This window comes from Dipodomys ordii, unplaced genomic scaffold (assembly GCF_000151885.1).
Source record: "Dipodomys ordii isolate 6190 unplaced genomic scaffold, Dord_2.0 Scaffold379, whole genome shotgun sequence".
NCBI lineage: Eukaryota > Metazoa > Chordata > Mammalia > Rodentia > Heteromyidae > Dipodomys > Dipodomys ordii.
Window position 1 is genome coordinate 54,994 of NW_012267595.1, and position 17,823 is coordinate 72,816.

A 17,823-nucleotide genomic window follows, 5' to 3' on the forward strand; every position below is an offset into this window, starting at 1 on the left:
TTATGGCTTTGACCTTGTGTGCCACCCTGATGACATGACATCTCCATGGAATTCTGCCAGTGAGTGGGCAGCCATGGAGCCTGTGTGATGGGGCAGGCAGGGGGAGAGGCACTTCTTGTATCTGATGTTCTCATAGCAGCCTTGGACTTTAGCTTTCAGGTGGGACCCTGACAAAGGAGGGATTTCACATGGTCAGGAGCCCTCAAGAGAGAAAGTCAAGCATATTACCCGAGTGAGTTTGCCTACTATTTTAACCCCCATATCTGTGAGAATTGTGGGGATCAGAGGGTCAGGTGGAATGGGGATCAGAATGGACAGGGTTGGGGAACAGAGATGGTCAGATTGCTGGGGAGGATATGCTTACAGGGAAGAGAGGCATGGATACAGGTGTGGAGAGATGTGTGGATGATGAGGGGAGCCTAAGCAGCCAGCTGGAAGAAGAGGCAGGGGCGAACAGAATGTTTGGGAGATGGCAGAATGGGTGAGAGCAGAGAAGGAAAGCTTGGCTAATGACACAGCACCCTAGTATATGCCAGTTGAATGCCTGGAAGAAGGCTATTTAGGGGGTGTCACTGGGTTTGAGCATCTGGGCCACGTCCAGGGCTTTCAGAATGACAGTTCCATGAACTGTAGACCTTAGTCCCTCCTAACCTAGGATGTAGGCTATGGCCAATGTGTCCATGGGACCATGTTCTTCATGTAGAGAGAGACTCATGGTCACCTATGGATACTTCATCTTCTCCAATGAGTATGGGTAGGGTCAGAGCTGGAGGCTGGGACAAGAGCCTCTGAACTCCTTCCTTCCCACACCTTGGACTCATCAGTTTACAGGAGAGGATACACATGAGTCTCCTGTGTAGATTTCTGTCATTGTTAGGGTGGGTTGGGGGTGTCAGTCCTTGTATTCCTGTCAAACCTGAATGCCATGTCTCTTCTCCCATGTCCAGATTGTTCACTGGAGGCGATGGTCCACGTGGACGACTAGCAGGACCTGCTCAGCCATTGTGTTTTCCCAAAGCCCCTGGCCCTATCTCTGTCAATTTTGCTGATCCCAGGGAGGCAGGGCATGAGGAGGCCCAGGGAGCTGGGTACCAGGATTAGGTGAATAGACAACCAGGACATGGTTGTTTGGATGGAGGCTGGAGATCTGAGGGGCTGGATGGGGAAGGAGGTTGCAGGAATGGGCACACAGGAAGACGGAGTTTTCTGATGGACAGAGAAGGAAAAAAAATAGTGTTCTTACAGAAAAGCAGGGGAGGGTAGGAGATGGAGGCTCAGCGTGTAATAGCACTAATTTAGATGGAGGGAAGGGGTACAGATGGATGGCTAGACAGAAGGAGAAGGCAGAAGTGGTTAATCTGAAGATAGAAGCATAGATAGAATGAGGAAACAAGATGAAGCTGGATATGGTAATACATGTCTGTATTCCCAACAGTCAGGAGACTAAGGCAGGAGGCTCTCAAGGTTGAGGAAAAGCTGATCTCCAAAACAGCCTGTCTCAAAAATTGAAGGGCTGAGGGGATAGGGTTGGGGGAGAGGCGATCATGGTCAAAGTACATTATATATGAAAATGGAATAATGGAACCTCTTAAAAGTGGTTCAAAAGGAGGAGAAAAAGAAAGAAACTGCGGGTTCTGTACGCCAACCAGCCCACCGTGGGCATCACGGAGCTCACGGAAGAGAACGTCAAGTTCATCATCGAGAACACGGACCTGGCGGTGGCCAATTCTATTGGAAGAATCTTCATCCCCCAGGTACCCATAATAGCCATCGACTGGGTCCAGATTGATGCCAGTTCTTCCATCTTCATGATGAGTTCATTGCTCACAGCTTGGACTAATTCCACTCACCGGTGATGACATCGTGGACAAGCTGCAATACTCTCGGGACTGTACACGTGAGGAGTTCTGCCCGAGTGCTCAGTGGAGTTCACTCTGGATGTGCGGTGTAATGAAGACCAGACACGTCACGTCACATCCCGAGACCTCATCTCCAACAGCCCCCGGGTCATTCCAGTGACATCCCGGAAGCGCGATAACGACCCCAATGACTACGTGGAGCAGGATGACATCCTCATCGTCAAGCTGAGGAAGGGCCAGGAGCTGAGACTTCGAGCCTATGCCCAAAACGGCTTCTGCAAGGAACATGCCAAGTGGAACCCCACTGCAGGGGTGGCTTTTGAACATGACCCAGACGATGTCCCGAGGCACACAGATTACCCCAAACCTGAGGAATGGCCAAAGAGCTGGAACTGGACGAGGATGAGTCACAGGCTCCCCATGACCCCAACGGCAAGCCTGAGAGGTTTTACTACAGCGTGGAGTCCTGTGGCTCTCTGAGCCCTGAAACCATTGTCCTCTCAGCCCTCTCTGGATTGAAGAAGCTGAGTGATTTACGGACTCAATTAAGCCATGAGATCCCGAGTGATGTAGGTACTATACACTAGCAGAAGCTCACCTGTGCCAGCAAAGGCGGACTTTGAGGCAGACCATGGCTGGATTTCAGGTCTCTCCTGAGCCCCTGTAGTTTCTGGGCTCTGGACTGCTCGCTACTGCTCAAACTCTGGGCAGGCATCAGTACCAGCAAGAAGCAGGTTACAGGTAGAATACCAGGATACTTTTTTTGGTGGTTGTTTTTGGTTCTTTGTTTTTTGAGGCAGGTTCTTACCCTGTAGGCTATATTGGTCTCAAACACATGACCAGAGCTTTGCACCACCATATCTGGCTAGGCAGACAGACAGCTTTCTACTTTCCCATTTGCCTAGCCCTGCTAGGGATTGCCAGTAGAGCTCTTCATAACCCAGCACATCCCTTGCATCCATCCCTTCCATCCAGTTTGCTAGTAACACCACTAGGGGGACATGCTGCTTCTCTGTGGAGACCACTGAGCTGGAATTCTCTCATGATCATTCCAGCTCTTTGCTTCCAAATGACGGAATTTTCACACCTCTACCTTAGTTTCCTGGAGTTAGGAGCAGAGCCTCTGCCAGCATATTCACTTAGTCCTTTCCCCAAGGGACTTCAGATTCCTGGGTGTCTGTAATTTGAGAAGTAACTCTTTTGGGAATAGCATTAGACATCCTCCTCTTCCCCCAATTAGGTATGCTGGGTTTTTTTTGTGTGTTTTTTTTTTTCTGTCCTTGTGTTATGAGCGCATTCAGTGCCAGCAGTCTGTCCACTTGGCTTGGGGTGTTCGGTGGGGAGAAGCAAGAGCAAAGGTCACCCCCTCCATATCCCATCAGCAAAGGCTCTGTGAGGAGCACAGTACACTGGGCAGCCTGGACAAACCTAAGAGACTGGTGCAGAGGAAGGGATACTTACTGATTAGCAGTAGTTGTCTTTTTCAAAGTTTTTATTTTTGGCAATAAAGAGCACCACATAATCAAAAAAAAAAGAAAGAAAGAAATAGCTGTTTCAGGCAAAGACCCTGTACATATCATTACACTTTGTACAATTACTACAAAAATGACAGAGAAATGTCAACAGGATATATATATATATATATATATATGTGTATATATATATATATATAATATGTGACACAATTTGTTTTATGTCATTTCGCATTTTAGCAGATTAACTTTCTTAAGTGGGAGTAAATTCTCGTTATTTTACATTTACTCTTTTGTCAAAAATATCTGCATACAAAAAAGTACAAATGTCACATCTATTTTTCTTTTTTTGGCGGGGGGGTCCGGTTGTGCAGCCTGAACTCTGGGCCTGGGTGCTGTCCCTCAGCTCTTCAGCTCAGGGCTAGCACTCTACCACTTGAGCCATAGCACCACTTCCGGCTTTCTTTTTCTTTTTGCTTATGTGGTGCTGAGGAATCGAACCCAGGACCTCAGGCATGCAAGGCAAGCGCTCTACCACTGAGCCACCTTCCCAGCCCTCACATCTATTTTTCTAGAATTGTGTTTTACTGTTCTGTATTCTTTGGTTTCCTGCTAGGAACAGTGGGTCATGCTTGTAATCCTAGCTATTCTGGACTCTCACATTTGAAGATCATGACATAAGCAGCCTGGTCTGGAAATTCCAGAAGGCTTTACCCTGTCCCTGAGCTTCTCTTGCTCAAATCTAGTATTCTACAACTTCAGCAAGAGTTCCAGTTCTGTCTTTTTTGGTAGTTTGGTGGGGATAAGGGTCTCAGACACTGTCCTACCCAGACTGGCTTCAAATACTGATCCGCAAATCTCAGCCTCCTGGGTATTTTAGGATTACAAGCATGAGGCGCTGGTCCCCAGCCAGAAGATTCTGATCTCTAATTTCCTACCAAAAAACATGGCTCACGTGGTAAAGAAATAGGCTTGAGGGGAACAGCCTAAGGACAGGACTCAGGCTTATAGTTCAACCCCAACTCTAGTCACAAAAAGTATCCCCAGTTTCCTAGCAACAACAAAAATATCCTGCAAGGTTTAAAAATATGTAGCCCAGCATAGCACAGTTAGCAAGCCTGGACCCAGCTTGGGATTTAATCCCCAGGGACATGTGATAGAAAACCAAGCACAAGAGACAGAAAAAGGATAAAGGCTGAAGTATGAAGCCATAGGAAGTTTAAAGCTTGGATAGGAAGGTGGGAATGATTTTGACAGGAGGAAAGTAGAGCGAGTTAGATGTAGGCAGAAGCAAGGCTTTGAGACCAGGAAGAACAGGTGCTGGTCTGATCAGGAGGTAGAAGTAAGCAGTGATGGGAGGGCTGATAGAACCAAAAGACTTTATCAGAGTATGAGGCAGGAAACACATTTAGAAATGTAAAATCCGATGGACAGTCAGATACTAGAGCCATTCTCCAGCCGAGAAGGTAGGGATTTCAGCTAAGTTAGAATTAAAGACATGGTAATGAAGACCAATGATATTTGTGCAGGCCTATGATCTTAGTTACTCAGGACACTGAGATCTGAGGATAATGGTTCAAAGCCAAAGCCAGCCCAGACAGGAATGGCCAAGAGACACTTCTCTCCAATTACACACACACACACACACACACACACACACACACACACACACACAATGACCTAATTATGTTAAGGGAGACAGCACAGGGTCCTCATCCCTCACATGCCTTTCTCACACCACGGATCTGCACATTCCTGCTAGTTACATGCTATGCCTCCTGCTCACTATATTCTTACTCCTAGTGTCTATGGTTACTGTTATGGTCATCTTCTACTCTGTATCCCAGCTATTTTGGGGTTGTCAGTCAGCATCTCCCACCCCAGTTCCCAAGCTGACCTCATTAGACCAGCCTGTACCCACATTCAGGATGCATCCTATCCCTTCCTGTCCTCAGGCTCCACCTAAGCCACAAGCGTCATCCGCCTCTACCATTGTCTGGTACCTGATTTGGTGGAGCCCCTCTTTACCTAGCCTAATAATCAGATGAGCATCCCATGGGTAGGGCCAGGGAAAAGAGAAAATGTTCAGAGGGACTGCTGGTTCTCAGATGCCTGGACTTCCTGAAACATTCTCAAGATGAGATTGTGGGGGTGAGAGGAAGGATGAAGCCAGGAATAAGAGTGGATGGTCTTGGGGAAATGAAAACATTCACTTGGGATTGAGCACCAGCAAGGTCTAGGACACTGGAAGAGGCAGAGGAACTGGGGGTGGATCTTAGTGGCAGCATCATTTTCCGGCATGCATGACCACTTGGGTCGCAACCCTAGCACTTCAAAAGGGGATGGAAGAGGGAAGATTCTTCAGACAGATGAAGGGGAACTCTTGTGAAGAGAGGTAGAATCATTTTGATAATGGAGGACTGAGGAAAGTGCTGACTTATAGGAAGAGAGGCCCAGGTGCAGTGGTCATACTTGTAGTCCCCTGATATGTGGGAGGTTTAAGTAGAAGGATCTTGGTCTGAAGCTGGTCTAGGTTAAATGTGTGTTTCTCTACCTGAAAAATCACTAAAAGGCAAAAAGGATGAGGACATGATGCAGGTGGTAGAGCATCTTTGTCACAAATGTTCGACCCAGAGCCCAGACTACAATACTAATAATAAAATTTTAAAAGTAGAAGATGGAGCACAGAGGAGAGGCAGGAATGCATGGAACACTCTTGAGGGCCAGGTGCCAGGTTAAGATTTCAGGAGTTGTCTCATGACAGCCTGGGTGAGGAGTCCCTGACAGCCCCATCTTATGCTCCTCTCTCCTGCAGGCCAGTTCTTTGGCACCCTCAACATCCACCTCAGGACCGTCAACGTGGGCTTCCTGCTTACCAAGTGGGTTGGAGGTCAAAGCCACAGTTTTGGTGGAGAGACAATTTGAACAATGATGTGCACTCTCTTCACCCACTCTATGCCCGTGAGCATGAGCCTATATGTCTAGGGGAACGGAACATTTTCCTGAACTCCTTCTATGGAGTGGTGACCCTAGTCCCAATCCCAACCCCAAACGCCATGAGAAATCAAAAGAGAGGGGGAGACTTTAGGGGTCCTCACCCAGCCCAGTCCCTATTCTACTACTGGCCCAAGTGGCTGCTCAGGAAGTCCCTGAAGTAAACAGAAAGAATAAAAATGCTGTTTTAGATCACTGTTCTCAGTCTTCTGATCTTTGTTAAAATTGTCTTAGAGAAACCTTTCTGAGGATAAGTAGAGGTAAACTAAGATCCCAAGTAGGGCTTTGTTCGCCCATTTCTCTCCTTCAGTGAATTGATATGATACCGCAACTTGGAGCTTGTTTAGGGGCAGCTTGCAGATTGAGCAATGAAATTTCCAGATGTTGGAGACAGAGCATTAAAGAGAGCTGACAAGACTAGGAACTAATAGCTCATGCCTGTAATCCTAGCTACCTAGAGAGACTGCAAAAGCCTGTTGAGTGCCTAGTAAACAAATACAAATAAGTCAAAGTACAGGGGTGTAGTGAGATGTATGCATTTCAGAACACACACAGCAGCACACCTGGAGTCACAAAGGACACCATCCTGATAGGAGATCTACGATCAACCACATAACCAGAAGCAGAGCAAAACCTAGGTTGGTTTAAGGGCAATATAACAGACAAATACTGCTACATTTAGGCATCACACACACACAACTTGAGAAGATTTCTGAGAACAGTCATCAAATCAAAGGAGGCATCTACTTGCCAAGTTTTGTGGGAACTAGAGATGAAAAGCATTTATCTTTGCCTCTATCTCTGTCTCTATCTATGCTTTATTTGCAATAGAGTTTGCATATTTTGAAATGAACTTTGGCTAATCAGAATTAATATTGAATGGGTATAAATGGTAATATTAGACTTGGTAACAATTCTAGATAACTTTGAAACAATTTAGATGGCTTATTCTGGAAGACAGTTCGATTAACATGGTTCTAACACAAGTATATATTTTCTGATTAGAACCATGTTAATTGTATATACAAATATATACATATCTACATACATATATATATATGATGCTTTAAAGATGGAAAATGTTGATATAAAGATACAATATTAAGATTCTGTAGAAGAATAAATATATGTAAATTCACAGAATAAATATATGTAAAGTCAACCACTTTGGAAATTTAATCTTCTTTATTTGAAGATTATCTCACATGTATACTATTCTGGCACAGATGTATGTGACATGACTATTTGTACCACAATTAGAGATCAGAGATGAGGTTTTATATTTAAGTAAATGTGCGATGACTCTTGAAATTTAAGTCAGAGAGTTAATTCATCCATGTGCTTTTAAAAATATTTATTGAAATTCGTTACTTGAGGACCCAAAAGAAGATCATTGCATCCATGTTTCAAGGAATCATTTACATACTTCTATGTAACTATTTACATATTTGTACGTAACAATTTCTATGTTACTAAACTCTATAGATTCTCCAATATTATGGAGAATATTATATAGCTTTTATTAATCATTTGACTATACTTAATCCTTAATAAAAATTCTAGAAATTCTGATTTTAAAAAAATCAAAAAGAGTTGGGTGGGGGCTGGGAATGTGGCTTAGTGGTAGAGTGCTTGCCTAGCATGCATGAAGCCCTGGGCTCAACTCCTGAGTGCCATATAAACAGACAAAGCCAGAAGTCGCGCTCTGACTCAAATGGTGGAGTGCTAGCCTTGTGCAAAAGAAGTTAAGGAACAGTGCCCAGGCCTTGAGTTCAAGCCCCAGGACTGGCAAAAATAAGGGAGATGGATGGAATTAAAAACACACTCTCTCTCTCTCTCTCTCACACACACACACACATACACACACACATACACACACACACAGCAGTGAAGCCATCAAGAAAGTTTTAGAGCTAGAGAGACTGCAAAAGCCTGTTGAGTGCCAAATCAAACTCAGAGCATCAGCTGGACTGGGAAATTTCCAGTGCCTAAGTGTCACAGACATATGTTTAGAATGATAGTATACAGGACACAGCTGTCACACATCACATGTCTAGCCAGGGAGAAGCAACTAGTACAAAGCCACAGAGCGAAGCCTAGATGTTACAATTTTACAGCTAATGAACAGACATTCTCTGTGTGTCTATCTCTCTGTGTGTGTCTCTCTCTGTGTGTCTTTCTCTGTCTCTGTCTCCCTCTCTACACCTTTATCCTCTCTCTCTCTCTCACACACACACACACACACACACACACACACACACACACACACACACACATCAGCTACAAAGGAAACTGGATCTATTTCAAGCCAGAATCAGCCAGAACACCATTCCCAGAATTAGCACCTAGGCTACAGGCCTGCTAGAATCAGCAAGAGTCGCAGATACTGTAGACATTTATCATTCACAGGACTCACTATATGTCCACTCCAAGCCTTCAAACAGAACTGCTAAGCAGGAGTGACCCTTGTCTGCTATCCTAATAATTCTGAAGGCTGGGATCTGAGAATCATGGTTTAAAGACAGCGTAGACAGGAGAATTGCTCAAACACTTTTCTCTAGTTAACTACCAAAAACCCAAAAGTGGAGTTGTGGCTCTGACGTCTTTCTTTCTTTCTTTTCTTTTTTCTTCTTTCTTTCTTTTTCTTTTTTTCTTTCCTTCATTCCTTTCTTTCTTTCTTTTCTTTTCTTCTTTCTTTCTTTTTCTTTTTTTCTTTCCTTCCTTCCTTTCTTTCTTTCTTTTCTTTTCTTCCTTCCTTCGTTCCTTCCTTTCTTTCCCTTCCTTCCTCCTCCTACTCCTCCTTCTTCCTCTCTCTCTCTCTCTCTGTCTCTCTCTCTCTCTTTCTCTCTCTCTCTGTCTCTCTCTCTCTCTCTCTTTGTTCTATCTTTCCATCTTTGAGCTTGAACTCTGGGCCTGGGCTCCATTTGCTCAAGGCTAACACTCTACCACTTGAGCCACAGCGCTACTTCTGGATTTTTCTGTGTTTAATGGGACATAGGAATCTCACAGACTTTCCTGCCCAAGGCTGGTTTGAAAACAAGATCTTCACATCACAGTCTTGTGAGTAGCTATGATTACAGTCTTGGGTCACCACTGACTGAATTATAAGACTTCGTGAAGGAGGTTCAGTGGTTGAGTGCTTGCCTTGTATGCATGAGGCCCTGGGTTCAATTCGTTAGCATTACATGAGCAGAAAAAGCCAGAAGTAGCACTGTGGTTCAAGTGGTAGAGCACTAGCCTTGAGCTGAAGAGCTGAGGGACAGTGCCCAGGCCCAGAGATCAGGCCCACGTCTGACAAAAAAAAGAAAAAAAAACAGAATCATTTTCATCACAATATTTCCTTTTTAACTACATAATTCTTTTTAAAATCTTTTTTTGTAATACTGGGGTTTGAACTTGGGGTCTTGCACACATTAAGATGTGACTCAGGCCTCCAGTCCTCACTTGCATCCTTGTAATTTCCAGTCCATTGAACTGAGTATTTTCTGAGCAATAAAAACGTTTAAATCCAGATTCTGTGAAGTTTTTCTAAGTAACTATTCTCTTCTGGAAAAAATATATATGTTATATTTAGAATCATTAGGAGTTGGTATTTCTATCCTACAGTGCCCAGGGACACATCTCAGCCTATCTTATGTCTCTTCCATTAATCTATGACACACAGGGAAGGTAGTAGCACTTCTATCTTAGCTACCAAGTCCATTTCTAAGAATCGAAGAGTGACAGCACTCTGTTACAATTGCCTAGGCTGCAAGGTGGATGGAGGGGAAGGAAGGGGATACTGAGATGTGGTCATACTTAATGGCCTGCAGTTATCCATGAGCACCATTCCCTGTATGGGATTTGACTTTCTTTTGTTGGTCCAGGGATATGAATTTAGGACCGTGAGCTCACCAGGCCAGTAGCACCCTCCCACTTGAGCTATTTATTTCCCAGATAGCATCTCCCACATTTGACAGGTAGGCTGCTGAGATCTTGCTACCTCTTGCTCTGGAGTATCTAGGATTACAAGGGTGATAAAAATAGGCCCACATTAAAAAAAACTTAAATAGGATGCTCAAACTTTTTAACGTTTTGGCAAGACTTTGGCTGATTAACATTTTATTCACGTGTGATGGCTACCAAATTGGATTTTTAAAATTTTTTTATTATGAAAATACCGTACAGAGGGGTTACAATTGCATGGGCAAGGTAATGAGTACATTTCTTATCAAGCATTGTTTCCTCCGCCTTGTTTTCCCCTTCCCATCCCTTCCCATCTCCCCCACCCCACACCCCCTACCAAAGTTGTAAAGTTCATTTTTCAACATAAGGATTTGTACATCTCATTGTTGCAATAGGTCCACCTGTAACCCTATTGAAACAATTTGTTTTTGCCCTTCCCCTCCACAAATTATCCAAGACTCCATATAGAGCTCCCCTATGACCCAGCAATACCACTTTTGGGCATTTACCCAAATGCTCACAAACAAGACCATACTAAAGCTACCAGTACAACTATGTTTACTGCAGCATTGTTTACCATAGCTAAGATATGGAACCAATCCATATGCCCCTCAGTAGATGAATGGATCAAGAAAATGTGGTATATTTAATGGAATTCTATGCCTCCATCAGAAAGAATGACATTGTCCCATTTTGTTAGGAAATGGAAAGACTTGGAAAATATTATATTAAGGGAAGTAAGCCAGGCCCAAAGAAACATAGGTCCCATGATTTCGCTTATTTGCAATAACTAGTATATGTCTGAGACAACCAAACTGGGTCCTCTTGATATCTGCTTCCCAAATAGCTGGGATTATAGCATGAGCCCTTGTGCAGCTCACAGGTAGAAATAGGCAACTGCATGAACTATGCATCAGAAGGGATGTTTAGCTCCGTAGAAGAGTGTGTGATTAGAATGCACAACAATATATGTGGGTTCTGTGTCCAACATTACAAATGTCAGGCGGCCTTTCAGAGCTTACATTTAGTGGCATAAAAGAACTCAAAATGTGCCGGACAATGATGCTCACACTTGTAATCGTAGCTACTCAGGAGGCTGAGGTCTGAGGTTGGGGTTTGAAATTAGCCCAGGTTCAAGTCCAGGAGGCTCTTACCTCCGAGTAATTATCAGGAAGCCAGAAGAAAGCTGGGTGCAGGTGGTTCCTGCCTGTAATCCTAGCTATGCAGAAGGCTGAGATCTGAGGATCTTAGATCAAGCTAGCCTGGGCAGGAAAGTCCATGAGATTCTTATCTCCAATTAATCACCTAAAGCTTGAAGTGGAGTTGGGGTTCACCTAATAGAGAACTAGTCTTGGACCAAAAACTCAGGAAACAGTTCCCCATATGTTAGGAAATGGAAAAACATGGAAAAAATTATATTAAGTGAAGTAAGCCAGGCCCAAAGAATCATAGGTCCCATGGTTTCCCTTATTTGCAATAATTAGTATATGTCTAGGACAAGCAGAAATGGTCAAATAAGTTGATGTTAGGTGAAATGGACCCCAAGATAAGGACCCAAATGGTTTTTCTTGCTTGCTATTGTGTCTAACATATTTATAAGATGATTTCTTTGTTGCTTTGTATGTCCCTCCCATACGGTATAACCCCTGTTTTCACTGTATTTGATGTTGGTATAATTTGGGGAGGGGAAGGGAAAAGACAAATTGTTTTAATAGGGATACAAGTGGACCCATTGCAACAATGAGATATACAAGATGTTATGTCGAAAAATGAACTTTACAACTTCGGTGGGGGGTTGGGAGGGAGCTGTGAGGGTAGGGATGGGAAGGGGAAACCGAGGAGGAGGAAACAATGCTTGATAAGAAATGTACTCATAACCTTGCCCATGTAATTGTAACCCCTCTGTAAGGCATTTTCACAATAAGAAATTTTTAAAAATAGCAGCAGCTCAAGCACAGTACCCAAACCCTGATCTCAACCTTCATGATCTGCACACACACACACACACACACACACACATTAAGTAGAGCTGTGGCTGTGAAAGTAGAGCTCAATCCTTGAGAAAGGGACCTAACAGACACCACCTAGCCCCTAGTTCTAGCCCCAGTACAGGTGCACACTCACAAAAAAATGAAGAGCAAGCCAGGCACCTGTGGCTCATGCTGTAATCCTAGATACTCAGGAGGCTATCTGAGGATCATGGTTCAAAGCCATCCCAGGCACAAAAGCCCATGAGACTCTTATCACCAACCAACCACTAGAAAACCAGAAGTGGTGCTGTGGCTCAAGCAGTAGAACATTTGCCTTGAGCTGAAGAGACCAGGGATAGTGCCCAAGTCCAGAGTTCAAGCTGCATGACCAACAAAAAAAAGAAAGAAGAGCAAATTAGCTTGAGCATGGAGAAATACACATACACAGCACAGAAAATAGTGGAGAAGGGCTGGGAAGGTGGCTCAGTGGTAGAGTGCTTGGCCTTGCATGCATGAGGCCCTGGGTTCAATACCTCAGCACCACATAAGCAGAAAAAGCTAGAAGTGACACTGTGTCTCAAGTGGTAGAGCACTAACCTTGAGCTGAAGAGCAGAGGGACAGTGCCCAGGCCCAGAGTTCAGGCACCATGACTGGCAAAAAAAAAATAGTGGAGAAAAAGATTATGTATACACATTAAAATTATCTGGAAGATCAGGGTATTGGGGGTCACAGGTGTCATCCTTGCTACTTAAGGTTCTAAGATCTGAGGGTCCCTTTCTGAGACTAGCCCAGGCAGGAAAGTACATAAGAAACATATCTCCAATATAGTAGAAAATTCCAGAAGTGGAGTTGTGGCTCAAATGGTATAGCACCAATTTTAAGTGAAAAACCTAAAGGACAGTGCCCATGTGCAGAGTTCACACTCCACTACTGGCACAAAAAAAATTAACTAGAGAGGACAGGTATGTGGCTCACACCTATAACCCCAGCCCCTCAGAGACAAGAGATTAGGAGTTTCAATGTTAAAGGCCAGTGCAGGCAAGAAAGTTAGCATTGTGTCCATCTTGACAAATAAGCCTGGCACTGTGGGACAGACCTGTCATCCCAGAGTGTGAGAAGACCAGCTGTGGAGGATAGTGGTATAGTGCATGCTGCGTGCGTGCGTGCACGGGCACACGTACACACACACACACACATGCGCGCGCACACACACACACACACAAACATTTTAAATTAGAAAGTAATTATCTGGATGGCTGGAGCTGGACCTGGGTGGTGGAATACTTAGCTATCATGTGTCACACTATGAAATCAGTCCCAACTTCAAAGCTAAAATCATTTAAATTAAAAATTATCTGAGATGATTAAAGACAATTAAACTTGGGAAAGTCTCATAAAGTTTTACACTTTGCAGTAGCACCTTTTTTTTTTTTTTTTACCAATTTGGGTGGCAAACATCTGTGTTTTGTAACTCAAGCTTCTTGACAAGGCTGGTGTGCATTTGGTCCTTGATTACATACCCTAGTTTTCCTTACTCTTACTTGGATCTGCAAGGCTCATACCTACATCCGGGCCTTTACACTTGCTGCTCCCTGTGCCCAGCACATTCTTGACCTAGGTAAACATGGGGCATGCTCCTTCGGGCTGCTTGTGCCCTCCTATTCAGGCCATCCTAAGAAGCTTCTTTCGCCCTCCCCCACATCACACTCAATCACTCATTTGTTTGTTCATCTCTATCTGAAATGGTATTTTCTCTCCTAAATCAGACGCCAATCATCTTTTTCTGAAAATAGCCAGCCAGTAAATAGCGCAGAATTTGCTGATCATGTAGGATTCATCTTCAGATTCATGAATAGTACTTGAATAAACAAGCTTGAGTTTCACAAACATTAGAAATAAGGTTACAGGTAAGGTTCACACGAAATAAGACACAGGCTAAATTTAGCCATGTGGGAGCAATATTGTCTGTTGCATTTTTTCAGGTTAGTTTTTACTTTATCTTTTAGGGGTGTGTGTGTGTGAGAGGGAGAGAGAGAGATGTTACTGGGGTGGGAACTGAAGGCTGGAGCTCTACCACTTGAGCAAAAACTCTACTTCCTAATTTTTTGCTGGTTAATTGAAGATGAAAGTAACATGGACTTTCCTGTCCAGCCTTTGAGTTGCCATTCTCATGTGGACCCTTCTGGGTATCTAAGGTTATGGACTGAGCTACTGGATCCTAGCTTTTCTGCTTCAATTAGCGCTCTATCTCTACCATAGAGAATGTACGCTCAGTCTTCAACTTGCCACTCTGAAGGTTCTTATTTGCTGTATCAATTCACTGAAGGACAGAAGTGAGTGAATAGAGCCCTAGTTGAGGCCTCAGTTACCCTTGCCTATCTCAGACCAGTTCCCTAAAGATGTGTTTAACATAGATGAGAAGACTGACACCAGTGACTTCAAATAGAATTTTTATTATTTGCCGTCCTTTTAGGGAGCAGTCCTAACCAGATATGGGGCCAAGAAGCAGAGTAGGGACTGGGTTGGGTGGAAAGGCTTGAAGATTTTCTCTCCTTCTCCATTGTCCAGGGAGGTTGGGGCTATGATTGGGAGTAGTACCACTACTCCACTGAAGGGATTGGGGAAAACTAATAAGACAGGGCTGGTTAGGGCAATCCATTTCATTTAAGGGAATATTGCTTTGGCCTCTAGCCCAATTGATAAACAACAAGCCCAGAGTGATGATCTCAAAGATGTCAAGGGTGTCAAAGTACAGGGCCTGCAGGTAGGAGAGAGAAAAAATGAGGTTGTCAGAGACTCTTTATTCAAGCTACACCTGAGAAGACTCCTGAAACGCTCACCTGTCCCACCAAGTGTCTCATCTGCCCCTGACGCTCCTCTGTGATCCATCTCTTATTTACCCTTCTGGGGCACTATCTGCTCTGCCCCATACAAGGCCATTGTTTTCTTTCTCCCAAAACCATCCACCCGTTTTCCTGGCATCAGCCTTCCTCTAACCCACCCAACCCACCCATCCTGAGGATGTATCAGATGTGTGTGTCCAAGCATCTGAGACCAAGCATTCACTCTGAACACTGCCTCTTTTCTCCAGCACTCACCCATAGGATACTCACTTAGTTGTTGGGCTAGGAAAAGGGGCTCCATCACTCATGGCATGAGACAGTAGTAGAAGATGGTAGTGCCGACACTGTTGTGACTCTGTGTCTAGCTGAAGCCTGGAGGACAAGAAGGGATAGAAGTTAACCAAATTTGGATTTAAACCCGACCCAATGAGGACAGCCTGGGAACTGGGATTGGAGATACTAACCAATAATTTCAAAGATACCTCCGATGGGCGATATAAGACAATGAGAGCAACAATTAATGTCAGCAAAACCATGAATGCACCGATGAGAACTCGCAGCTTGTAGCGAGTAGGATGCGGATCTGTGGTGAGGAAAGGCAAGTCAGCGGGGAAGGCTCCTGTGCTGCCCTTCCTGAATGTGCTAAGAACTTTGTGCATGCATGTGTTCCTGTACTGGGGTTTGATTTCAGGGCCTGAGTACTGTCCCTGTGGATTTTTAGGCTCCTGGCTGGTACTCTCCCCACCTGAGCTACAGATCCACTTTGAGTGCTTCGGTAGTTACTTGGAGGCAAGAACCTCACAGACATTCCTGCCTGGGCTGGCTTTGAAGGGCAATCCTCAGATCCCAGCCCTGGAATAGGGAGGGTTTTAGGTTAGCCACCAGCACCAATTCCAGGAGCAGGCCTTTAATTCTACCCCCTCTGAAATCCCTGCTTTCTTCTCTGGAAGAGAAGTGGACTGTGGCTTCATCTTGTCTATCCATCTGTGCCTCCAGGAGACACAGGAGCAGACAAAGAGCTTTGTCTCCTCCCTCTGACAAGCTCTCTTCCTTTGTCTACCCTTCCACAAATGTCTGAAACCTTTTCTTCCTCTCTCTGTTCACTTCTGCCTCCCCATCAGACCAGCACCTGTCTTTCTTCCTGGTCTCATTGCCTTCCCTCTTTCTCTATCTGACTAGCTTTACCTTCTTCCTGTCAAAATCATTCCTACCTACCCACCTGAGCCTCATCCTTCCCTACTTTGGCCTCCATATTTTTCTGCCATTTCTGAACTTTTTTCCTTTCCTTGTTTCCTTGTTTCCTTGTTTCCTTCCTTCCTTCCTTCCTTCCTTCCTTCCTTCCTTCCTTCCTTCCTTCCTTCCTATTTCCTTCTTTCCTTCCTTCCCTCCTTTTTTCTCTTTCCCTTCCTTCCTTCCCACCCACTCTCTCTCTTTTTCATTTGTGACACTGAGTATCAAATCCTCAGTTGGATTTTATTTTTTCTTTTGGGTTAGGAAACCAAATATATTTTTGATCCGGTACAGGGGCTTCAACTTGGGGCTGGAGTGCTGTGCTTTTAGTTGTATCCCTCAAGTTTGTCTCTCTGCCACTTGAACCACAGCCTCACTTTCAGCGTTTCTTTAGTGGATAATTGAGATAAATGTCTCTTAGACATTCCTGTCCAGACTGACTTCAAACCATTATCTTCAGATCTTAGCCTAGCCCTGTTCCCTGAGCCTCTCTGCCCCACACTTTCTCTGGCAGACCATTGATATTTGCCTTCTCTGCTCATAAGAGAACTCTGCCTCCTGGTGAATCCATTCCTGCCACCTCTTTCCATCCAGCCCCCCTCCCCCCAGAGCTCCAGTCTGTATCCAAGCAACCATGCCCAGGCTCTCTATTCATCCACCCCTGGCACCCAGCTCCCTGGGCCTCCTCACCCGCCGCCCTCCCTGTCCCCCAACCCCTATACCTCGGGATTCAGCAACATTGGTGGCTTCAGGCACAAGGCAGGCCACACATGGAGGTGCATCCAGAGGTTGACCAGATCCTCCTCGCTGTATATAAGGATCATTTGCCCTCGTATAAAACCTAGACATGGGAGAAAAGACATGGCATTCAGGATGTGATAGGAGTACAAGGATTGACACCCCAAAACCGCACCCTCGAAGTGTCAGAAATCTACACAGGAGATGGCATGCCCCCTGCCCTTGGGTATTGATGGGTCCAAGGTCTGAGAAGGAAGCAGCTCAGCGGCTCTCCTTCCAGCCCCCAGCTCAGGACCTGGCTGTACTCATTGGAGAAGATGAGGTATCCATAAGTGACCATGAGTCTCTACATGAAGAACATAAGCCTGATGGACACATTGGCCATAGCTTACAGCCTGCACTGGGAGGGACTAAGGTCTACGAGTCAGGGACCTGTCATTCTGAGAGCCTTGGACTTGGCCTGAGTCTTCAATCCCAGCTCAGGCCTCTAGAGTTCCCTCCTTCCAGACTGGCATTCATCCTGTACACACGGAGGTGCTGTGTGGCTAGCCAATCCTCCCTTCTCTGCTAACCTCTCACCCTTTCCACCCACCCCTAATATCTTCTCCTTCCATCTGAAAGTCCCCGCTGTCCCTCTGTGTCCCACCCTCCTACTGTTTTATCCTTGCCTCACTCCCCATAAACGGATTCTTCCCCATCCAGCTAACCATCTCTGCTTCCCAGCGCTCTCCAGAAAGAGCCCCACTCCAGCTGATCCTCTGATCTCTGCTA

General features: G+C 44.9%; 1 long non-coding RNA gene and 1 pseudogene across 2 annotated transcripts; one reads left to right on the plus strand and one right to left on the minus strand.

Moving 5' to 3' along the window:
* The first annotated feature begins 377 nt into the window (after positions 1–377).
* On the plus strand, positions 378–2,446 carry LOC106001717 (annotated as a pseudogene). The gene is made up of 3 exons (XR_001175853.1): positions 378–481; positions 948–1,088; positions 1,607–2,446. The product of XR_001175853.1 is annotated as a DNA-directed RNA polymerase II subunit RPB3 pseudogene (transcript).
* Positions 2,447–14,714: 12,268 nt separating this feature from the next.
* LOC106001723 lies at positions 14,715–17,141 on the minus strand. Its single transcript, XR_001175854.1, has 4 exons — positions 17,037–17,141; positions 15,549–15,667; positions 15,355–15,456; positions 14,715–14,999 (listed from the first exon to the last, which is right to left on the minus strand). It is a non-coding gene; the product is annotated as an uncharacterized LOC106001723 (long non-coding RNA).
* Between the last annotated feature and the right edge of the window lie 682 nt (positions 17,142–17,823).